Raw genomic sequence first — 22,492 nt, 5'->3', positions numbered from 1 at the left:
AACGCCGCAAAGAATAAGGTATGCCCTACCTGCAGACTTTATTTGATAGGGCAATAGTGATTATAACATGAAGTTGATTGGATACCTGAAACATCTCGCATATGGAAAGACTCTTTCATGCTCGGTTGAAATAATATTCTTAATTTTAGTGAATGTTTTTATTAGCATAACAACTATAACTGAACGAATGTATGTAAATAACTACTTTAAAAATGGCAAAAAGGAGAGAAAATTCGAAAGGTAGGTTGAGATGGGGAGTTGGTGTCCGAGTGGGTCCAAGTCACAGTAGTTCAAGTGGTTAGAGCAGCGGCGTATTAAGCTGAAGGTCGTGGGTTCGAATCCCGCTCGTGACACTAACTTTTTCATTTCGACCAAGACCTTACATACAAAGAATAATTAATTGAACGTATGTAAATAAGTAACAAGTATTTAAGGGAGAGTAAGAGTGTGCATGGGTTTGTACTTAGGACTGATTGAGTTGGGGGCTGAAATGACCTAGCTCTTGATAGCCTGTGGAGCCAAACCTCGGCGGCTGGAACGGATAAGACCAAAGTCTGACGAAGGTGAGTTATTCTCGAGGCCAGCCGGTAATTTAGTGTAAATTACAAAAGCTGAATTGCCGGTGAGCTGCGGGTGATAAGCTGAACTTACGTACATGCTTGTGCAGGTTTGAGCTTATATAAGTCAGTAATCAGTATTTATTAGCGTGAACGTTATAGTGTGTTTGGGTGTATTTGTGATTGAATATTGAGTACTCACAAACACATATCAGCGGTATATCGAAAACCCTTGAGATCAACCAGACTTAGATTGGATAATCATTTACCGATCAATAATTTATATAAGCTCCAATCAGCACACGAGAATCACCCACTCCGGGTGTTGGCAGTCCGAGGTCCGATGTGTCTTATCCGACCAGCACCGAGTTTGGCCCTTCCAGCTCTCACTCAACCTTAGATAAAATATGCTTTCTTATTTACATACATAATTACAGATACGTACTACCCTAAAAACATAATGAAGAATCATGAACAATTATAATCCAGCACTACACAAAACAACATCCTCCACATTACACAACACATCATAAACCAATCATACAAGGACAAAACAATATAAATGTCCATTCCATTCGTCCACGCATTATCACACAAATTAAGTAAATTTCTTTCTTCAGAACACATTAAAATAGCTTTTAAAAACCATAAAACTATACATACGCTTTTTCTAAAGTCAAAAACCCAACCCACCGAAGATGACCCGAATAAAGGTCGAAACGTCGGCAAACAAATGAAAAAGGTGTTTTTCTAAACTACCTCATTCTTGAGCGCTCCTCACGACTTCAACAATTATTTACATACCATTCACTCAATTGAGGTGGTGGAGTACCTGATATTCCTCCTTCCCTTTCATACCTATAATACAACTAACCTAATTGAAGGTCGATGGGTACTCAATATTCTGCCATTGACCCTTTCAATCTACATTCACGTTAATAAATACATTCACTCTCAACACACGCCAGGGTCAAAAAACTGTCATTACTATACACAATAAAATAACCCTGTTTGCTTCAAGATTCAGAGCGCGGGACTCAGATACTCGCTACCGCGCTGAAGCACAATACTAATATCGGTGGCCTATGCGCTCTCTATATGGAGCCAAAGAGTTGCACTTATTTAAAACAATCGAAAACTCTAAATGTTAGAAAGCCCTTCAACAATCCGGTTAAATTATACCTATATGGATAATACCAATGCAAGTTACGATAAAATTACATCGTCTTGACTTTATATCAAACAAAGAGCGTCAGAGGATTATATTTTAATGACTTATTGTATTTATGTGTTACATAAAGGATCTACTATGTCTTCTGAGCTGAACAGACTCTTGAAACGGTTGTCGACACCTCAAGACAATTATGAAAATAAAACATTTTTTTTATTGTTAAGAACAAATTTATATATAGATGAGAAAAGTAGACAAAACAAGCACTTAAGAGTAAATTCGATTAGGCAGCGAGACAGGTCAGAACCCTAAGTCGACAAGTTGGTTATGTACTTAGCAATGCGATAGCTGTTTGCAATGAGAAACTTCAACAACTAAAAGCGAATTCTCACTTTGCTATAATAACCGTTAATAAACTCTTGACTGTAGAAACAACTTGATTAATTACTAATGGAGCATGCGGTTATATCTTTCCATAAAATTAACCATTTTTTTTCTCGTCAAATTAAACTTCTTAAATTTACAATTGGCCTTTTTTTCGCTTTCTTTAAAACAAGAAACACCTAAGGGATTGTATGAAATATGAAAGCGTAAATCAAAATTCCTTCATTAAAAAAAATCTTAGAAGAGCAAATCCTTTGTATTGGTTGCCATTAAAGTGTTAATTGTAATTAATTTTCATGTGTACTTTTATATAAGAACATAATTACTTTATATTTTAAAATAATTGTTAAATTAAAGAAAGAATTCAGTTTTAACTTCATTACTGTTTTCCCTTAAAAAAAACTTCATTTTTTGATATTCAATTTTATACAATTGTAATTTAAATTGTAATTACTTTTCATAATTATGGTCTTCTACAACTTTCCACGGTCAAATTAACCTTTTTGTATGGAATTGACCCTTTTTAAATTCAAATTCATTTTTTTTCCATTTTCAAATTAACCCATTTTAACATCAACCTAAATCATTTTAAATTAGCTCATTTTAATTTAAAATTCACTTTTTCTTTAAAACAATAAACCTAAGGGTTGGTATGAAATATATAAGCGTAAATTAACACTTCCATTTGAAAAAAAATCTTTGAAGACCAAATATTTTATTTTGATTTTTAATTTTACATAACTTTTAATGTTAATTGTAATTAATTTTCATATGTACTTTTATGTAAGATCACAATTATTTTTTATTTTAAAATAATTGTTATTAAAGAAATAATTCAGCTTCATCTTCATTATTGTTTTCCTTAAAAAAATAAACCTTCATTTTTTGATATTCAGTTTTATATAATTTTAATTTTAATTGTAATTACATTTCATAATTATGGTCTTCCACAACTCTTCACGGTCAAATTAACTGTTTTCTATCAAATTGCCCTTTGAAATTCACAGTAACCTTTTTTTAAATTTCAAATTTGCCATTTTTTAATTCGAAATTAACTCATTCTCTAACAGAAATAAACGTAAGAGGTGGTATAAAATGTAAGCATGCAAATTTAAATTCTTGTATATTTGACAAGAATTTAACAAAAATTGAAGTATTTTGATGTTTAATTTTAATATGGTTAATTTTTTAATAATGATTAGTTTTTAATATAAGCTCTTAATTATCTTATATTTAAAATAATTCTCAAATGTAAGAAACTGTCCTGCTTTAACTCCAGCTTCAGTGGTTTGCCTTAAAAAAAGGGACATTCATTTTTATAGTCAATTTTATACAATATTTAATTTCAATTTTAATTATTTTCATATGGTATTCTTAAGATTCGTAAGCTTCTTTCTTGCAAATGCCCTATTGCATTAACCCTGTTTGACATCAACTAACACTTTTTTAATTTGAATCATTTTTAATTTCCATTTAACCTTTTTAATTTTGACTCTTTTTAATTAGAAATTAACCCATCCTTGAACAAAAAACCTAAGCGTTGATATGAAATGTATGGTCGTCTACAGTTTTTTTCCGTCAATTTAGCGTTTTACTCGTCAAATTAATCCCTTTTGCGTCAAATTGGTCCTTTTTAATTTCAAATTAACCATTGTTAATCTTTAAAAGGCTAATTTAACTCGAATTAGCCATTTCTTAAAAACAACGTTAAAAACATTAGAAAATGTTATAAATAAATGGTAAGTGCGTAAAAAAACTCCTATATTTGAAAAAATAAAATAAAATAATTTGGTTCTTATAAGACCATTTCTTTTATTTTAATAAATAATAAATTTTACTTAATTTTTAATTTTAATTTTCACATTTTATACAATCCTGTCAAAAAAATTTAAATTAAAGTAAATAATTATTTTTACGAAAATTTCTCAGATTAAAAGTAGAATTTTTTATTTTAATATTGAATTTTACATAATTTTTCTATTTTAATTGTAATTAATTTAAATGTATGCTTCAAACAACCCAATTATTTTATATAAAAATGTTTAAAATATACAGAAAAATTTTGTTTTTCAAGTTTATTTTTCATATCATCTCCTATGTTTTTAATAAGAAATATATGAAATAAAAAAATTTGAGACCGAGAGGCCAGCCTGATGAATTCTCAGCCCGTTGACCCCGCGGTCGCGGGTTCGATTCCCATTGTCGATTATGGAATTTTTTACCCGTTCCTTTCCCCCAAAAATTCAATACACACTCTGGCTAATATGGTAAGCATAAAGTGATTTAAAAAAATTAAAATACTTTAAAAATTACTTAAGTTAAAGTTTGTACTAGTTAAATAGAAAAAGAGCCATTACAAAAATTACTCAAGCTAAACGTTAGACTAGGGCACGGAAAAATAGTAATAATTGGGGTACTTTATCAAGTCCTTTCTTGATGTCAAGTAAAATAAGTTTCCCTTCTTTTGAGCCGGAGTGTTGCCCAAAAAATAGATCAAATTTAAAGGTTGGTTAAATTTTGTCTATTGTCAGCAGTGTCACACACATACAATTCATACATATTTCTATTGTGCAATTGTAAAAGAGAAACTCAAGTAATTGTGCAATTGGGCTTTTGCTCCTATAATTAAGTATATAAATAAATACTTTTATTTTTTTTAGTAATATACATTTTACGTGGATTCCATGTAGAAGGTATTTTTTTAAATAAAAGGATTGAATTCGATCGTCTTTTTCGTATTTAGTCATGATCAACAAAGGCATCAATTGACATATAGAAACAACTATATTTCCTTGTTATATCAGCGATTGCGCGAGTACGTGACCACACGGACCAACGTTTTTTAAAATGCTAGAGCCGTCTCGCCTGTTTCCTTTATCTAATCGGCCCTATTGTCGTTAATAAAGGGAGTAAAATTCATTCAAATAGAATGGACCGAGAACACGTCTCTCAGGCTAATTACAGCGATGACAGGCGTCAGGGAAAAATAAGCGGGATGACGTTTGCAAAAGGTGTTTAATTAAAGAGAGAGAGAGAGAGAGAGAGAGAGAGAGAGAGAGAGAGAGAGAGAGAGAGAGAGATTGCGTTGAAACTGAGCCAGTCTCATTAAAACGAAATTTCATAACCCGGTCGTCTTAATATTCTAGGTTGCATGATTATTTGAACTTATGGCCAATTAAGTCCTGTTTCGTCAATCCGAAGGACTGAAGGAATATTTGCTCAACTTGACTATCAGGGTTCACAATATTCAAATAAATTCGGGTGGTTGGGATGCAATATGCAATTTGCTTCTCATAATTTATAACGATAGGTTTACTAATTTATTATTTATACAACAATTTAGAAAGAGAATTTATATAAGAAAAAATTACGTCAATGGAGAAATTTCCTGCGTTTAACAGACTCATATCAATACATTTGCACAATTACAAAATGTCAAACAATAAAATTTTTATTTGAACTAGCTTATAAATAAATGAACATATACAATACACATACAATGCCAACCTACCACTCTACCATTCTGGTTTTCCCCAAAACTCCTCAACCTACATAAAACATTACAATAATTACTTTTTTTTTCAATTTTTTAAAGTTAAAATACGTTGACGATTTTTTTTTATTTAAACTAACTGAACTTTCCGAAGATCATAGATTAATTTGAAGTTACTAATGGTTTATTTGAAATAAAAAAGGATTCATTTCAATTTAAAAAAGGTTAATTTGAAGTTTAAAAGGATCAATTTAAAATAAATAAAAAGTTACTTTGAGGTCAAAACATTTATTTTTAAAGTAAAAAAGGTTAATTTAAAATTAAAAAACGTGAATAAATTATGAAATAGTTAATTTGACATAAAAGGTTAAAGTTATTATTTTATTATTTATTTATTAAGTTTTTATTTTATTATTATTAAAGTTATTAAAGGTTAATTGAAGTTTGGAAGGATCAATTTGATGTTATAAAGGGTTATTATGAAGTTAAAAAGTGTTAATTTGCAGATGAAAACCCTTAATTTGAAATTAACAAAGCATTATTTTTAAGTTAAAAAATTAATTTGAATTTAAAAAGCGGTAATTTGCCTGACCTCATGTTGTTTTCATGTTTATGAAACTTCAGGTTATAAGTAATGTTACACCAAGAACTGTCAATAGAGTAATTGTTTGAAAATGCAAATTATTACCAAAATAGGATGACATTTTTTAATCAAATTAATAAAATTACCTAGCGAAGCACTGGCTGAAAATAAGTATATTATTTAGGACCAAAAATTCTCTGCTGTAGTGTGAAAGAAATCTGGTGTTTATTATTTTTATTAGCGATTTATTAGCGCGAATAGTGGGCTTAACTCCAGTAACCGTGAGCAATATCTATACCCTATCTATATACTCAGGAGGTAGTGCGAATGCTAATTAGACTACCATGATTATGTTTGTTTCTGTATATACGTATGTGTTTGTTATTTGCATTACTTTGTCCACAATTGACGAGCCCCTGATGTACAGAAAGGCTAAGAATAGAAAAAGGAAAATAGGGAGTTGTTTTTCGTTATACATAAAACATCAGTAAAATAAATAAAAAAACATTAGAACGCCAAAAAGATAAGAGCAGAAAAGCAAAGAAAGCTTTCTATGACCAATGTTGTTTGCCGGCCCTAAAACTAATGCACAAAATATTATATGAAGACCACTCAATAAACCTAATAGAGACTGTTGGAAATAGTGTTGAATATTTATTTAGCTACGACACGCAGGATCATTAATAAAGATAAAAAATAATAAGGGCCTTAAATGAGCACCCTGTGCTACTTCATATTTTGTTTGTTAATTTAGACAAAACATTTTTAACTTTTACTTGTCATAACGGTCCGCTTCTGTAGAATTGGGAGGTAGCATGGCCCTATCTGCTTCGGTTTGGGAGCGAGGCGCTCAAGGTAACTCGGTGTGACTTTCGACGGGAGGCCGGGATGGCGGCTAATTGTAGTGGGTATCATGGGACAAGTGCGGGTCTCATCGGGCCTGCTGGGATTCCTTTCGAGCTTCGGGTGAGGAGCGGAAAAAGAGGTGTTGGTGACCCTTTTTTTGAAACGCAGCTGTGCCAGAGATAGTTCTACGGTTGTATGGCCTGCGGTTCGGCAGGAGGTGCGCGCCTGGGGGGATTGGACCGTTTATTACACGAGACCTAGCTCCTGGGCGAGATATGCCCTCCTGAGGTCCTGTACGAGGCCACTAGACGTAGGAGCCAAAAAGTTATTGGTGGCGCGGGGAGTTGAGCCGAACCGGGTGGAGGCAGAGATGCTGGTTGAAACGCCCCCCTGGTTGTTCCCCTCCGTCATCGTGCGGTGGGATATGGCAAAATTGGACAGGAACGAGACACCACACTATGTAATATTGTAATGTGTGCCGTCTACACGGAGGGATAAGTTTAAAAATTGACGCTCTCTCCCGCCACGAGAGTGAGCATAGCGGAATTAAGCACCATGCCCCTCGAGCATGATCGAAATGGAAACTATAATACTTTTTTGTTATGTACCGATTCGCTCAATGAGTTCCAGAAGCTCAGGAGAAGAGCCTCCGTCTACTCCCTAGTAAGTGGTATGGAAGAACGGTTTCAAGTCCATGCAGTTGGAAGGAGGGTCATGTTGGCATGGGTTCGTGGTCACTTTGACCAGGAGCCGGGAGGCGGTCAGGAGGGCACCCGTTGCTTCCCAATCTGCACGCCAAGGGGATTTGAAGGTATTAGTTTCAAGTACGGTAGAGGAAGAATGGAAGGGCCGCTGGGTTCGTAGAAATAGAAATTGCCCTGCCAAGTTGTGGCAGGTTGGGGAGGACATAGGTCAATGTCCACGGAGAGCGATTCGTGGATTAAGAGGGCCATACAGGGAGGACTGCGCGTAAATCGTGAAGGAGTGACGCACGGGCACCATCTAGCCGAAAAGCGACCGACCGCGTAGGTGCCTGTTGTGCAAGTGATGGAGTGACAGTCGGGAGCCTTTTCGGTTGTGGAAGTTTTGACGTGTAAAGCCAATGTTTTGACCTATCATCAGACCTGTGCGTGGTCTTAGGACATGGCGGCGAGTTCAGGTCTCTGTTCCGGTACCTCAGGGCTGTAGGGATTTTTTTATGGTGTTTGTGTGCGTTTGTGTTGTGCCTGTGTTGACTGTATGTTGGTTAGTTTAGGGATGGTTAGCCGGTTAATCCCACTTTAATCCGAAACCGCTGTCGGGGCGTTCCCGAAAGTTTCGACGCTAGGGGAGCCTCTACACTCAGAGATAGAGTCGTCTTCTCTATCTAGGGAGTACGCGAGGAGGGGGACGGGCTGATGTATTTTGGCCCGTTAGCCCCTCGCGTGCGGCGTACGACCCGACGCACAATGCGGGCCCGACCACTCGGAATGGACAAGCGGAGAGCGTGGCTACTGACCCTTAGGGGCCGGGACACCAATACACCAATGCTGCGGCGGTAACACTTTTCCGTCGTATGCAGAAGTGCGTCAGCTCTCATCTTGAGAATCAAAACGTCCGATAAGGCCGAATAGGTTAGGTGCGGACGTTAAAGATCCTCTTGTCTTGTTGACGATGAGTAATCGGGAACGGAATGTATGTTGGTTAGTTTAGGGATGGTTAGCATTGCATCACCTTGCGAGCCACGAATATAACGTGAGAAATGACAAGGGTGACAAAGGAAAATTTTAAAACAGTTAAATTATTTGTTCAAAAGTTACTTTTCTATTATTAGGACAGACCGATTTGATCCCGGAATTTATTATATTTTATATGTTACTGATAATACGATAATGGTGAAAGCAATGCGAGTGAAGGACGTTTTCAACGTAATGCCACTTCGTTAAGCTATATCTATCTAGCACATAAAGACTAAGATTGCTATCTGAAGTGTTGGCCGGAATTCTGAGTGATTTGTCCTACTACAAAAATACATTGTTGACATAAAAAATTCCTGTATTATTTATGCCGAAGAAAAATATTTTTTGGGCCAAATATATTTGAAAAGTAATAAAAGAACATGAAAGCTGCACTAGAATCTTAGAAATAACCTAGCCTTTAATTTAAAAAAGGTAGAATTAAAAATATAGGGCGATCTTAAATTTAGAGGGTGTACAGTTTCATACCAAGTGGCCCGCACAATAGTCGGTATCCCTCCGATTGATATAAAGATGGTACAAATGTTCAAAAATTATAAAAATGTCAAAGGTATTGAGAAAGAAATTGTGCTGGAAGTGGAATCAGCGAGCGCCAATGGCTGCATCCTGGTTTAGTTCTGGAGTAAAACGACCTAATAATCAGGAGAGCTCGGATTATAAGTTGCAAATTTACACTGACGGCAGCAAGAAAAATGGGAAAGTCATTTACTTAAATGGACAAATAATACAGGAGGGAAAATTCAGACTGGCGGACCACTACTCCAATAATCAGGCGGTGTTACTCGCCTTCCTGAAGGAAATGAAGTGTTTGGCACAGTTTGCTTCTTTTTCAGGGCGTGAAGCGGAAAGTCCAACAATTGTGAGGACAGATTAGCAGGTAGCGCTGGACTCTATTGTGGACCAAAGAAACCACATGCCCCTTGTCGAGCTCATTCGGCGTGAAATCATCCGGACACAGAGTCTTGGAATAGAATGCAAAGAAAAAGCGAAGATGGCAACGAGGGAGTCGACAACCTGGCCATATAAGCGTCCATATGGTGGAACCCTTCAGAATGACACCGAGAACTACTTGGAAGCCCGAGGACGTTTTGAAGAGATGGGAGCAATGTTGATCTGCGTTTGCTGTGGTACAGCACACAAAGGCGTTCTTTCCCACCATCTCCGCCAGGTGGAGCAGCGTCGACATTACATATAAAATAACCCAAGCTCTCTCGGGTCATGGAAGGAATAGTGCGTACCTTCATCGTTTTAACATTATAAAAGGTTCAAATGCCCGTGTGATGGTGCAACATGCTAAACTTCGGACAATATATTGTTAGCCTGCAAAATGTTTGGAAAAGAGAGAACATCTTTTCTTAGGCAATCATGCTTGAAAAGCGTCCCCTGGCCCCCAGAGAAAAGCTACATAGTGCGGGATAGCGAATGGGCAAAAACCTCTGTGTTTTGTTAAATGCGATAGATTTTCATAAACTGTTATGATTAATTGTTGAAACAACATTTCTTTTTCATATTTATCACTAATCCCAAACTTGTGTTTACGATAAGTGTGAATTTATGGTATTATTTTGTTACATTGTAATAATTTGTACATCAAGAACATGTAATATGTGACGTGATGCATGCTGTAAATAAATTATTATTAAACGCACACTAACACACCCAAAAAAAAAAAAAAAACCACTCACTCGACTCACTAAGTCCCACACTCTCTTTGTCTATATCTCTTGCTCACTCACTCTCTTTCTCACGCACTCCATCTCTTTTATTTCCTCTCACACACTCTCTCTCACTATTTCTCTCTCATTCTCTTTCACACACACAGACACACTTTCTCACTCAATCACTCACACACTTTCTCCCTCACTCCCTCCCTCTCACTCTCTCTCTCACTCCCTCTTTCTCTCTCTCTCTTTCTCTCTATCTTTCTTTCTTTCGCCCACACTCACACACAGACACACGCACACTGTTTCTCACTCGCCCACTCACTTTTATCCTTTCTCTCTCTCTCTCTCTCTCACACACACACAGACACACACACAGTTTCTCACTCACTCACACACTTTCTCCCTCACTCCCTCTCTCACTCACTCACTCTCTCTCTCTATCTATCTATCTATCTCTCTCTCTCCTCTCTCCTCTCTCTCTCTCTTTCTTTCTTTCTTCCTCACACACTCACTCTCTCTCTCTCTCTATCTACCTATCTATCTATCTATCTATCTCTCCTCTCTCTCTCTATCTCTTTTTTTTGGNTCTCTCTCTCTCTCTCTCTCTCTCTCTCTCTCTCTCTCTCTTTCTCTCTTTTTTCTTTCTTTCTCCCACACTCACACACAGGCACACACACGCACACACTGTTTCTCACTCGCCCATTCACTTTTATCCTTTCTCTCTCACATACACACACACACTCTCAATCACACTCACTCACTAAGAAATCATTCTCTCTCTCTCTCTCTCTCTCTCTCTCTCTCTCTCTCTCTCTCTCTGTCTCTCTCTCCTATTTAGTGAGTAATGTTTTACTTGTAGATTTATATTGGTAATTTATAATTCATGGTTTGTGCTACATTGCATTGAAAAATATTTTTGTCCACTTGTTTTATGAGCAATTTGATTTTTAATTGCTCGATTATTATATAAATGAGAATATTTATATCAACAAGCAATTTTATGTAAATATATTCGTAGTTCAAAGTAAATCGAATAGATGGAACATACTGACAAAAAAATAAGGTTATTCGAAGTAATTAATGTTTAATAATTTAGACTAAAATTAGTAACCATTGTATTTTACATTAGATGTAAGAAACATTTCTCACTCTTTCTTGAACTCACTCTTTATCTTTTCCTCACTCACACACTCTCTTTCTCTGTATCTTCCTTTCTCACTCAGCCTATGGCGTGTTTTCAGTGTTCAAAAGTTTATCAAATTTTAAGTTAGAAATGAAAATATGTACCAAAAAAAATAATGAGAAACCTACATTGGCAATTATTGGATTTATTTTACGTAATTTCTTCTGAAGATGGTTTTGTCAAAAAAGAGGGCCGTAGCGACGACACGTCTCGTCGATAAATATTTGCATTTAACGCCAGATAGCTGAAGCTTTTTGACCTTTATATTAAACTTGGACTGAATCTCGCGATATCGGAGCAATTACATAAGGTGCTCGGCAGTAAAGAACAAATTAATTAAACATCTACTCAAACTTTATCAATATCTATTTGAAAATGATTCTTTAAGAGAATTACAGTTAAATGTTTGAAACATTTTATTTTGGGTGAAGCTAATAGAGTTCGGTCTTCTAGACGTTTTCTGCCAGAACTCGACTAGCAAACTTTCTCGTTTGTTCACATCTCTTAGTATGAGCAAGTTTCCTGCTAGATCTCTGGCTTATTATAAATCGCAATTAAAACTAATTTACTGGACTGAAACATCTTTCAAGTTTATTCCTGTTGCATGATGTTAACGAGGTGTCATATTGCAAAGATGCCAGACATCTCATCGCAGACGTGAATCGCCCGAAATAAACGACTTTCTAATTGGCAATCCCATTTCTTGTCGAATTGACAAAATTAAATTAACAAACAAAATAATTGAACTATTTGTTCCGTGACAGAGTTAATAAAAAGATCACATGTTTTTGATAACGTATTTTCAGCGGAACTGGCGATAAAAGGTGAAATGAACAATCTGCCTTATAAAACTGCTTTGCCGAAATGGAAGTTCCAGAAATGAAAGGTGTCCATGACGACCATTCTCTCATTCTCTCATTCTCTCATTCTCTCTCTCTCTCTCTCTCTCTCTCTCTCTCTCTCTCTCTCACTCACTCTCCCTCGCTCCCTCCATCCCTACCTCCGTCACTCTCTCCTCTCTCTGGTATCAGAAAATAAAAACAACAGAAGGACATATGTCTCAGAAGCAGTTAATAGATCATGGAATACCACAAGGGTCTACATTGTCAGCGCTAATTTTTTCATTTATGTCAATAATAAAAACGTTGCATTTCTTAATTGTAGGTTGAGTATGTAGCAGACGATCTAAAGGTGTACATTGAATCTAAAATACAAAATGGTAATATCGACATCAAAATAACAAACAATATCAAAAATAAATTCACTAGTTTCGTGGTCCGCTTGACCAATTAAAATATTACAATTAATTAAGGTCTTTAGTTGAGATAAAAAAGTCGAGGTCACGATAGCTCAAGTGGTAGAGCAGCGGCGTATCTAGCCGAAGATCGTGGGTTCGAATCTCGCTCGTGTCACTGGCTTTTTTATCGCAACTAAAAACCTTAATTAATTGAAATATATCAAAAATAAATATTCATTCAGAAAGGTTAAGCGATTAGAATGAAAAACACACTACTTTTAAATCCTAGGAAATGAAAAGCTATATTGTTCGGTCGTTATAAGTTATTGGAGAAAATTCTGTTTGGAAATATTGATAAAGTTAAAATTAAAAACAAATTCTTTTTTAGTTAAAGGGGCAAAAGTGTTTTCAAATTTACCGACTGAAATTCAAAAATGCGAAAATATAGAGTTATTTAAAAAATTTATAAAAAATTAATCTACATTATAAAACGACAGATTAAAACGTTTAAAGTTGTAAATTAAATTCAGTAAATATAAAATTAAAAGTACAAAAAGTCTCTTCATATGAATGTAAACATACATAGTTTAACTTTTAAAAGATCTTACCTTAATTATCTACAAAATTTGTATGTAAATCAAAAAATTGTTTACTTGTAAAATGATACCTCGTATAGCAATTGTTTTTGTTAGAAGTGTTTGATATCTGGTCTTGCTCAACTACACTTGTAAATTTTTTTGTTGTTGTAAATAATTCTCTAAATAAGAAGAAATTAACTTTTTATTTTTTTTTAAGTTAATCTTATATACATGGTTTTTATGTATTAATGATGCATGAAAAAGAAATTGTTTTGTTAGTCCAGGAGACTAAATGTTGAGTTATGTAAGTATAAAGAAAACGGAAATCAATATCCTCTTCTCTTCTCTTCTAGTCTCTTTTCTCTTTTCTCTCTTCCCTTCTCTTTCTTTCTCACTCGTTCTCTTCTCTTTTTCTCTCACACTCATTCTCTCTTCTTCTCTTTACTCTCTCCCCTCTCTCTCTCTTTCTCTTCTCTCTCCCCTATCTCATTATCTCTCTTTTTCTTCTGTCTTTCTCTCTCTTTACTAGTCCCATCACTTCTCTCTCTCTCTCTCTCTCTCTCTCTCTCCNTTTTTATTGTTTGTTGTTTTTGTCCTTAAGGGAACCTGTTCCCAGGAAAAAATAAATTTTTCCTTTCTTTCTCTCTATCGGGCGAGGCGAGGACATCACGATGCTCAGGAGTTTTGTCCTGTTACAGTGTTATTTCAGATGATGTAAACGGTTTTTTTTAAACTTATCCAGAGTACAAAATCAATAGCACTGCAGTGTGGAGGAAGCACGCCGGGGAAGAGATGTAATCGGGATATTCCCGTTTTACCTAATATTCAGGCTATTCGCCCTGAGATGCAAGATCTGATAGAAAACATGATTTGAGTCAGCTAGTCAGCTGAGATAAATGCAAATGTTTCTGGTGTTTTTCTGCCGTCTTAGTCACTTCCGCTGTTTATGCAAGCGTATTGAGAGTATAATTTAAAAACAACATTGAACATGCCGAACCCGAGAATCAGGCACTGTGATTGTAAAAAACCATAAATCAATATTGCTGAAAGAGGGTTCGAGAAGACGTTAATCGAGTTTAATAACAATATTTGACACCTAAAAAATGAAATAATGCAAAATTTACATACGATTTTTATTTGAAATCGTGCTTCGAATGCACTTACTTAAAAATAAGTATGCACATCATTAAAAAGAAGGAATTTAAAAATATCTCAACCTTTAGCGAATTTTCAAGTGATTCGATAGTCCACGTCCTTACTGATTTGTAATCAGTACTGTAATATTTTAGGACCGGAAATCAATCAGTTTTTAATTAAAAATTATTTTTGGTTGGACTCTTGAAAATCCATTCATTTTCTTCTTCATTCATTGCTGGATGCTAGAATTAAATCCCGAGTCAGGGATCGATTGAATTTAAATCGAATCCGATTTAAACAGTAAAGAGAACGCTGAAGTCGGATGATGATAACGTTTCAGAAAACGACGCCTATGATTAACCACCGTGCATTAGCAGAACCAACTTCACCAGCTTGTAAATTGAGCAGACAACGTTTATTTTTCATTGTAACAATTTTATTTAAAAAAAAAGCCCAAATATGTCTTTAACTATATTCACCTGATGAGCTGATGAGGGCGTGGATAGGAACTTGGACGGACCCAACGCCAATAAAACTACACACCTCAAAAGAATTAAGGGATCGCCGAATGAACTGATCACGTTGTGGTAATGATGGGCGTGTGAAAGTTTGGCGAAGAGGAAATGACGTTTCGTCCCTTACTGCTTCCTCCCATCATCACCATTCGGGGGTTATTATCACAGGGAGACAACAATCCATCCAACTGAAATCGTGATTCTTCTTCGACATCTCAGCGCTATATTTAAGAAATTTTAGACGTTCATTTTCGACCCGAAGCTGTCGATGCGGGTGTTCATCTTTATGCAGGATGGAGCACGACCACATACAGCTATAGTGGTGAGAGAGTACCTAACAGCACAATATTCACGTTTTGGACTGACCAGCATGTAACCCCGACCTCAACCCAATATGGGACTAGCTAGGGCCATTCGAGGTCGTCCAAATCAGCCAATAACTTTGGAGGAGCTTGAAGAAGCGCTAATGGACGAGTGGGAAGGACTGAAGCAAGAAAACATTCGCAGGTTTGTTCGGAGCATGCCTGGTCGTCTACAAGCTGTCATCAAGAGCCGAGGAAGTAAAACTGGGTACTAAAAGCTGTGAAGTTGCAAAAACTCTCGTTTCGGACATTTCTGTTTCCAAATTTTTCGTTGTTTTACATTCCTATTTTGGTACTTTCCGTGGTTTTTTCATTCTCACATTCACTCGCACTTTGGAAGATTGTTTCCACGCAAGAAATGTGTTTCTTAGAATATATAAAAGAAAAATATTATGAATCATGTCAAATATAAAACATTTTGTAAACCATGATCAGTTCATGAAGTGATGCCTTAATTCTTTTGAGGTGAGTATTTAAGAAAATGTCTCGATATTACACTTCACCCTAGTAAAATTGGTTAGAAGTTTTTCTTAGCTCCCTCCTTTTTTTATGTGTTTTTTCTTCGTTTTAAATAACATGTGAGTATTTACACGAGGATAGGTATATGAATTATCTTTCAATTAATTATGGTTTTTAGTTAAGATAAAAAAGTCAGTGTCACGAGCGAGATTCGAACCCACGATCTCTACCACTTGAGGTATCTTGACCTCGATCAACTCGAACACTAACTTCCCATCTCGACCCCACACTTTGAATTTTGAAAAATGGCAAAAAGGAGGGAAAATTCAAAAGGTGGGGTTGAGATGGGAAGTTAGTGTCCGAGTGGATCGAGGGCACGATAGTTCAAGTGGTACAGCAGCGGCGTATCTAGCCGAAGATCGTGGGTTCGAAACCCTTTCGTGACACTGACTTTTTCATCTCAACTAAAAAGCTTAATTAATTGAAAAATGGACCATGAAACTAGTGAATATATGAATTATTATTAAAACGATTGGTTTTAAGCACCCTTTAAAACCGTTAAATACGAATTTTTAAAGGAAACAAAAAATAATTAAAGACGATATTTTAGGTAAGAAAAGTACGGAGGAAACCTACAAAAAAGATTTCAAATGTTTTATTTTCGTTTATGTCTGGTGTTCCACATAAAAATACATAAGGATTTTATCCAAATTTGACGGTACGACAAACGAATATTCAACTCACAGGCTATATCAAAAATTTTTGGATTTTATGTCATTATAAGTGAGACCGCATCTCACGATATCTGAATAAATAAGTGAGAAAAATAAAGACGAAATCCACAAAAATTCCTCATATGTTTTATTTTTACCCCCGGTTCTGATTTATTTACGCAGGTGATGTTCGTGCCATGTAATTTATAAGATCTGTGAGATTTATAAGACGGGTAATTTATAAGATCATAAAGCCCGGTAGAAGTATCCGGTAGATCGGTGGAGTCGTTGCAAACTTTCACGATTGACGTGATTTTTGAAAAAAAAAAAAACATTATCGGCCGCTGGAAGGCGAAGCTCTTACGAAAAATACCTATATAATATAATTCATATATATAAATAAAGGGTAAGGGCGTGTTCGGTTAGGTCGTGGAAAGTTACGGTTATGGTTAGAGTAACTGAAACCATCCTTAACCTTAACTTTACCTAACCTCGCCTGATAGATCCCATGGAGTTAAGGTTAAGGATAGTTTCGGTTAGGTTAAGGAAGGTTTCAGTTAGACTTAGGGTTAGAGGTAAGTTGGGGTGTGTCAGGTTAAATTACATATCCAAGGTTCAATTCTTTTCCGTGACGTTCAATCTAAGAAGATGCCCAGTTATAAATTTAGTTTTCAGTCATCATGAAAATCTGAACAAGGTGCGCAAACTAGTGCTCAAGCACGAATTCTAATATCAGGTGGCAATATAACACCGTCCTTTTACAGTGTCAAGGAAAGGTACTTTTCAATTATGTGCAACAAATCGAGGTACCTTGTGGAAAAAGCAAAATTTGGAGTTTTTCTACACATAGAAACAATTTTTTTTCTTTTTTAAGAAATCCTTGAAATCGTTATAATTTTTATTTTTTGTTATTGGACATTTTAAAAGAAAATTAAGATATAGCTAAATAAAAAATTAAATTGAGTAAAACAATTTTACCAAAAAAGTTGCTCTGGAAACAATGAAGAAAATATTCAGTACAGAGTACATATTTACTCCTGTTGCGTTGGTCACCGCTTGCATTAGCCGTGGCATGGATTTTATGAAGTTTTGAAGTGCTGTGGGATATTTCTCAATTCCTGCAAATTTTCTGGCGCGACTGGAGCGACTTTTTACCCTCTTTGACAACTCGTACCAACGGTGTTCGATAGTTTAAGTCGGGACTACGTTCTGGTAACTCCAAGCATTGAATTGAAACCCGTTCCAAGTAGACATCAGCGATACTAGCTGGGCCTTGCATTGTCAAGCATTAAAATAAACCAGTCGCCAATTAGTGGCATAAAAGGGCCAACCTCTGAACACTGAATATGTTATCAATGTATCGCACAGCTTTTAGCAAACCCTCGACTTTATATAGAAATCCCTGCCCAAACCATAGCACCACCACCTCCATAGCTTCTCCGAAGTGAAAATGTTGTGGGTATATATCGCTCCCCTGTTCTTTTGCAAACCCTCCCTCGGTCGTCAATAGACCTAAAACAAAACCTGGCCTCATCCAAAAACAAGATTTTGGTCCAATCTTGCTCAGTCCAATTGATGTGATTTCTTGTGAAACCTAACCGAACGTTCTGTGCCTTGTCAGAAGTTCTGGACCAGTGGCAAACCTTTCTTCACGTAAAGCAGTTCTGCAAGTCTTCACCTTACAGTGCTGTAAACTGACATTAACATTTCTAGCTTGATGAAGTCGTTCCTTGATCTCAACAGCATTAGGACTTAGGAGTACATTCGAAACAATAAAACGATCATCTCTCTGAGATGTGACACGATGGTGGTCTAGGCCTTTTTGTGTAACCTGTAAGCATCCTGGCCACATACGCTTGAGTTTTTCCAACTTTCAGCAATGCTACATTTCTAGCCGAATCTGTATCACTTAGAACCTTCGCTCAAAAAAATTTGAAATTTAAAAAGTTCCACTTAGCGTAAAGAAACATAAATATAATGATATTGTGAACTTCTTATGTGCAGGAAATTCTTGAAAGCCGATGTAATTTAACGAATCGAAATGTATAGACGCTTGTTTTCAGCTACCAAAGTTTTAATAAATAAAGCTTTCTAAGCTTAAATAACACATTTTCACTGAACTTTATATCGAAAGTGGTATTTATAAATACACCAATAAAAACATGATTCCTTAGGCTTGAGAAATACGTGAACAACTAACTATAATTTGTCTTAGATGCCGAAATTTATCCGTTTCCAAATGGTTTAACTTATTTGTGTATACAAACTGATCACGACCATTTCTTTTGATTTTCGTCTGAAAAGAGCTTATCCTACAGATCTTGCCCGAGCGATTGAATGAAACTCGCAAATGAGCGTAACTAATCTGAACTATTATCTGGGTTAACGCAGATAATTTGGATTAATTGATATCGACGTGGTAGATATGACCGTGGCCAGTCTCAAACGAAGAAAGGTTAGAGACAATTTCTTCTTGTATCAGTTAAAGTGTCTGGTAAAAAAAAATCAAATATCAATTTAATTATCACAAGCAATGATAACCTTTCATATTCAAAAATTATAATAATCAAAAATAATATTAAAAAAATACTTTTTTTTATAATTACATTTTCTTAGTCTTCTTAATTATTTCATCATGTCGTTTATTACCAGCTGGTAGGAAAAATCCATTTAACAGTTTGTTTCCATACATAAATATAAATAAATAATAAACTATATTTTTTCTCGAAAAACACTCATTCCAACGTCGAGCTTTTAAGGAATAACAAAATATATCCAGCATGCCAACATGGCCAAATTCTGCCCTAACACAAACGAGGGGTGGCTACGGACATCGCCTATTTTACTGGTTGTTTATTTATTTATTTTATTTTAATTTTTGTGATAATATAGGAAAAATAAATACCCACCTAACCTGACCCATCCCAAAGACTAACTCGCTTCTAACCTAGCCCTACTCGTAACCTTCCTTAACCGAACCGAACACGTCCTTACCGAACTCCAGCCCTACCTAATCTGACCCATCTCAAAGACTAACTTGTTTCTAATCCATACTGGAACCAAAAACTTCCTTAACCGTAATTAAATATAATTCTCGTAAGATTATTTAAAATTAATCCCGCCGGGTCTAGTATAAGTCAGCCATGACAAGATACACGGAAATGCTTAGGGCGGTACCAGGGGTAGTATTGTCTCGGGATAAAGGGAAAGAAACTCAGGTTGGAGGTTACACAGTTTACCCAAATATCATCACATTCAACCAATTTTTATTCAAATACCGTATTGAAAATCAACCTACACAATCATATTAAAATTCGCGTGGGGCTGGAGACGCTGTAGGTCCAGGTGTCCTCCAGGGTCCCGGCCACCAGACCGGCCTGTGTGGGGTGGTGAACACGGCCCAATCATCGCACAGCCGCTTACTGTCTTCCACATCGTTGTAGTAGAGGGCGCTGGCGCAGGAAGGTACATTTCATTGACGTCTGATGATGCTGGACAAATCCACTTCTCCCCTTTTTGGCACGACCGAACGTCCGCGTCCGCTAGGAGGGCGTAGAACTCCCTATCTGTGCTGACCAGCAAGTCGTCGGCCTCCAATCGGGCTACAATCCGCAGCGCCGTCCCTGGAACGCCTATTGGGATGGATCGAACCCACTAGAGGTAGATCTCTCGGCCTCCGTCCAGTAAGGGCGGGTCGAAGATGATCTTGAGGGTGTGTCCGTTTGGCACTAGGCCCTGTACCTCCTTTACTGCCCCCTTATTTCCGTCGGCAAAGTCTGGACCCGCTCAATCCCGGGTCGACACACGCCAAAATCGGGCAGAAGTCCTATCGATTTGATATATATCCGTTCGATATCCTTTGTGAGTCAGGGTCATCTCCCCAAGAATTCTGCACCAAAAAGCGAATGCTCGCGCGTCTCCCCTCTCTCCCGTCTTTGGGAGTGCAGCTGCAGCAGATATTGTTCCGGTTTGGACGCCTCCTTAAATCGTTCCAACAGAACTCGTTTATAGAAGTACTCCGGCCCCGTCAGTTCCCGCCGGCCGCTGAAGCTCCCTTCAGTCGGATCCGACCGACTACAAGTCTGTCCTTTTCTTCCCAATTTCCGCTCTTTGCGACGTCATCCACACATCGGAGGAATTTTTCTACAGACGTCTGACGGACTTCCCGACCACGTGGGAACCATACTCTGTAATACCATATTCTTCTTGGGCGAGCGGTCTCCTCCTTCTATCGGAACTGGTCGTTGGCGCCTTTCACAACCTCGAGAGTGGCCAGTGTTTCCTCTAGTTTTCGTCGAAGAGCCGCCACCTCGTCCACTGTCGCGGCCATGTTGAACGTCGGTGCGTATCTCTTGTTGCAAGATACCCCACACCAATGTAAGCCGGCCACAACTAGAAACAGGGAAATGTTTAGGGGAGGTACAAGTGGTGCGTACTGTCTCGGGAGAAAGGGAAAGAAACACAGGTTGGAGGATACACAGTTTACCCAACTATAATCATATTCAACTAATTTTTATTCAAATGCCATATTGAAAAACAACCCAAAACAATCATCTTAAAATTCAATAAAAATTAACCCAAATACAGTGTCCCAAATACAACCAAATTGAACCAAACTAAAATATTATAAATTCAATCAAAATTAGCCACATACAACCAAATTTAACCCAACTATCATATTATAAATTCAATCAAAATAATCCCAATCAATTTTTATTCAAATACTATATTGAAAATCAACCCACACAATTATATTAAAATTAAGTCAAAATTAACCCAAATACAATGTTCCAAATACAACCAAATTTAACCCAACATAGGTAATCTAGTTCTCCAGGCTTAGTGAAACTTGAGGCACCCACCTGCACACAAGGTCAACATCGTACGCTCGTTCGTCTTTCTTCCGTTCCCGATGACGATCCCAACATGACTGTCTTCAAAGAATTAATTTTGTTTAAATACAAATCTCAGTCGTCGGGAACGGGGGCCCCTTGCCTTTGCGTGGGAATGACTCTGTCAGCAGAAAGACGACCCGGCCGTTGCCCGGACCCCGAGCGTACTGAATTTGTTTAAATTTATTTACAACTTTCGTTTGCCCAATCCCCGTTCCCTACACTAGCTAAAAAATTCGTATTTTTTATTGGGATGAAACTTACTATTTAAGGGCTTGAAACGGTCCTCGAAAAAAACCGGAATTGGTTTAAAAAAAAATTAAAATTTAAAAAATAACGTAGCCCCCTGTAAGTCAGGTTACCACCTATAACTAAAAAATATAAATATGAATTTGACGAAAATATAAATATGATTTTGGGTCGCGAACGTATGTAATTCAGTGCATCGCTAATCCAGAGGCGACTGTGTTATATGTTTAATTACATTTTGTAATTAATTTTCATATGATCTTTCAAGAGCCAATTATTGTATATTAAAACGTTTGGTTTAGGTTTATTAATTTTATTAATAATTTATATTATTTATTATTTTATTCATTATTTGAAATTAAACAAGCTTAATTTGAAATTGAAATGTGTTAATCTGAAATTAAGAAAGGGGTTAATTTGAAAAGGAAAATAGTTAATCTGAAGTTAAAAAAGGTGGTTAATTCAAAATTAAAAAAGGATAAGGGTTAATTCCATGGAAAGAAACTAACTGCTCCAGACCTTTTGTCTTAAAGAACAGATTTTTAGATTTAGAGGTTTTCAACCCTTTTTGTATATAGGTATTTTGAAATTGAAAAGAGCTAATTTTAAGTTAAAAAGAGGTTAATTTGAAATTGAAAAGACTTAATCGGAAGTTAAAAAAGAGTTTAATTTAAAAATAAAAAAGGTTAAGGGTTAATTCCATGGAAAGAATCTAAGTACTCCAGACCTTTTG

The 22,492-nt window shown here is 36.3% G+C and overlaps 1 long non-coding RNA gene across 1 annotated transcript; it reads right to left on the bottom strand.

The window, feature by feature from the left end:
• Nucleotides 1-19,864: 19,864 nt before the first annotated feature.
• On the bottom strand, nucleotides 19,865-21,615 carry LOC112126358. Its single transcript, XR_002909926.1, has 2 exons — nucleotides 21,481-21,615; nucleotides 19,865-21,010 (listed from the first exon to the last, which is right to left on the bottom strand). It is a non-coding gene; the product is annotated as an uncharacterized LOC112126358 (long non-coding RNA).
• Nucleotides 21,616-22,492: the final 877 nt, after the last annotated feature.

The sequence above is a fragment of the Cimex lectularius genome, unplaced genomic scaffold (genome assembly GCF_000648675.2).
Source record: "Cimex lectularius strain Harlan isolate CLEC.00 unplaced genomic scaffold, Clec_2.1 scaffold27, whole genome shotgun sequence".
In the NCBI taxonomy this organism is placed as follows: Eukaryota; Metazoa; Arthropoda; class Insecta; order Hemiptera; family Cimicidae; genus Cimex; species Cimex lectularius.
This window is presented reverse-complemented; position numbering and strand designations above follow the sequence as displayed.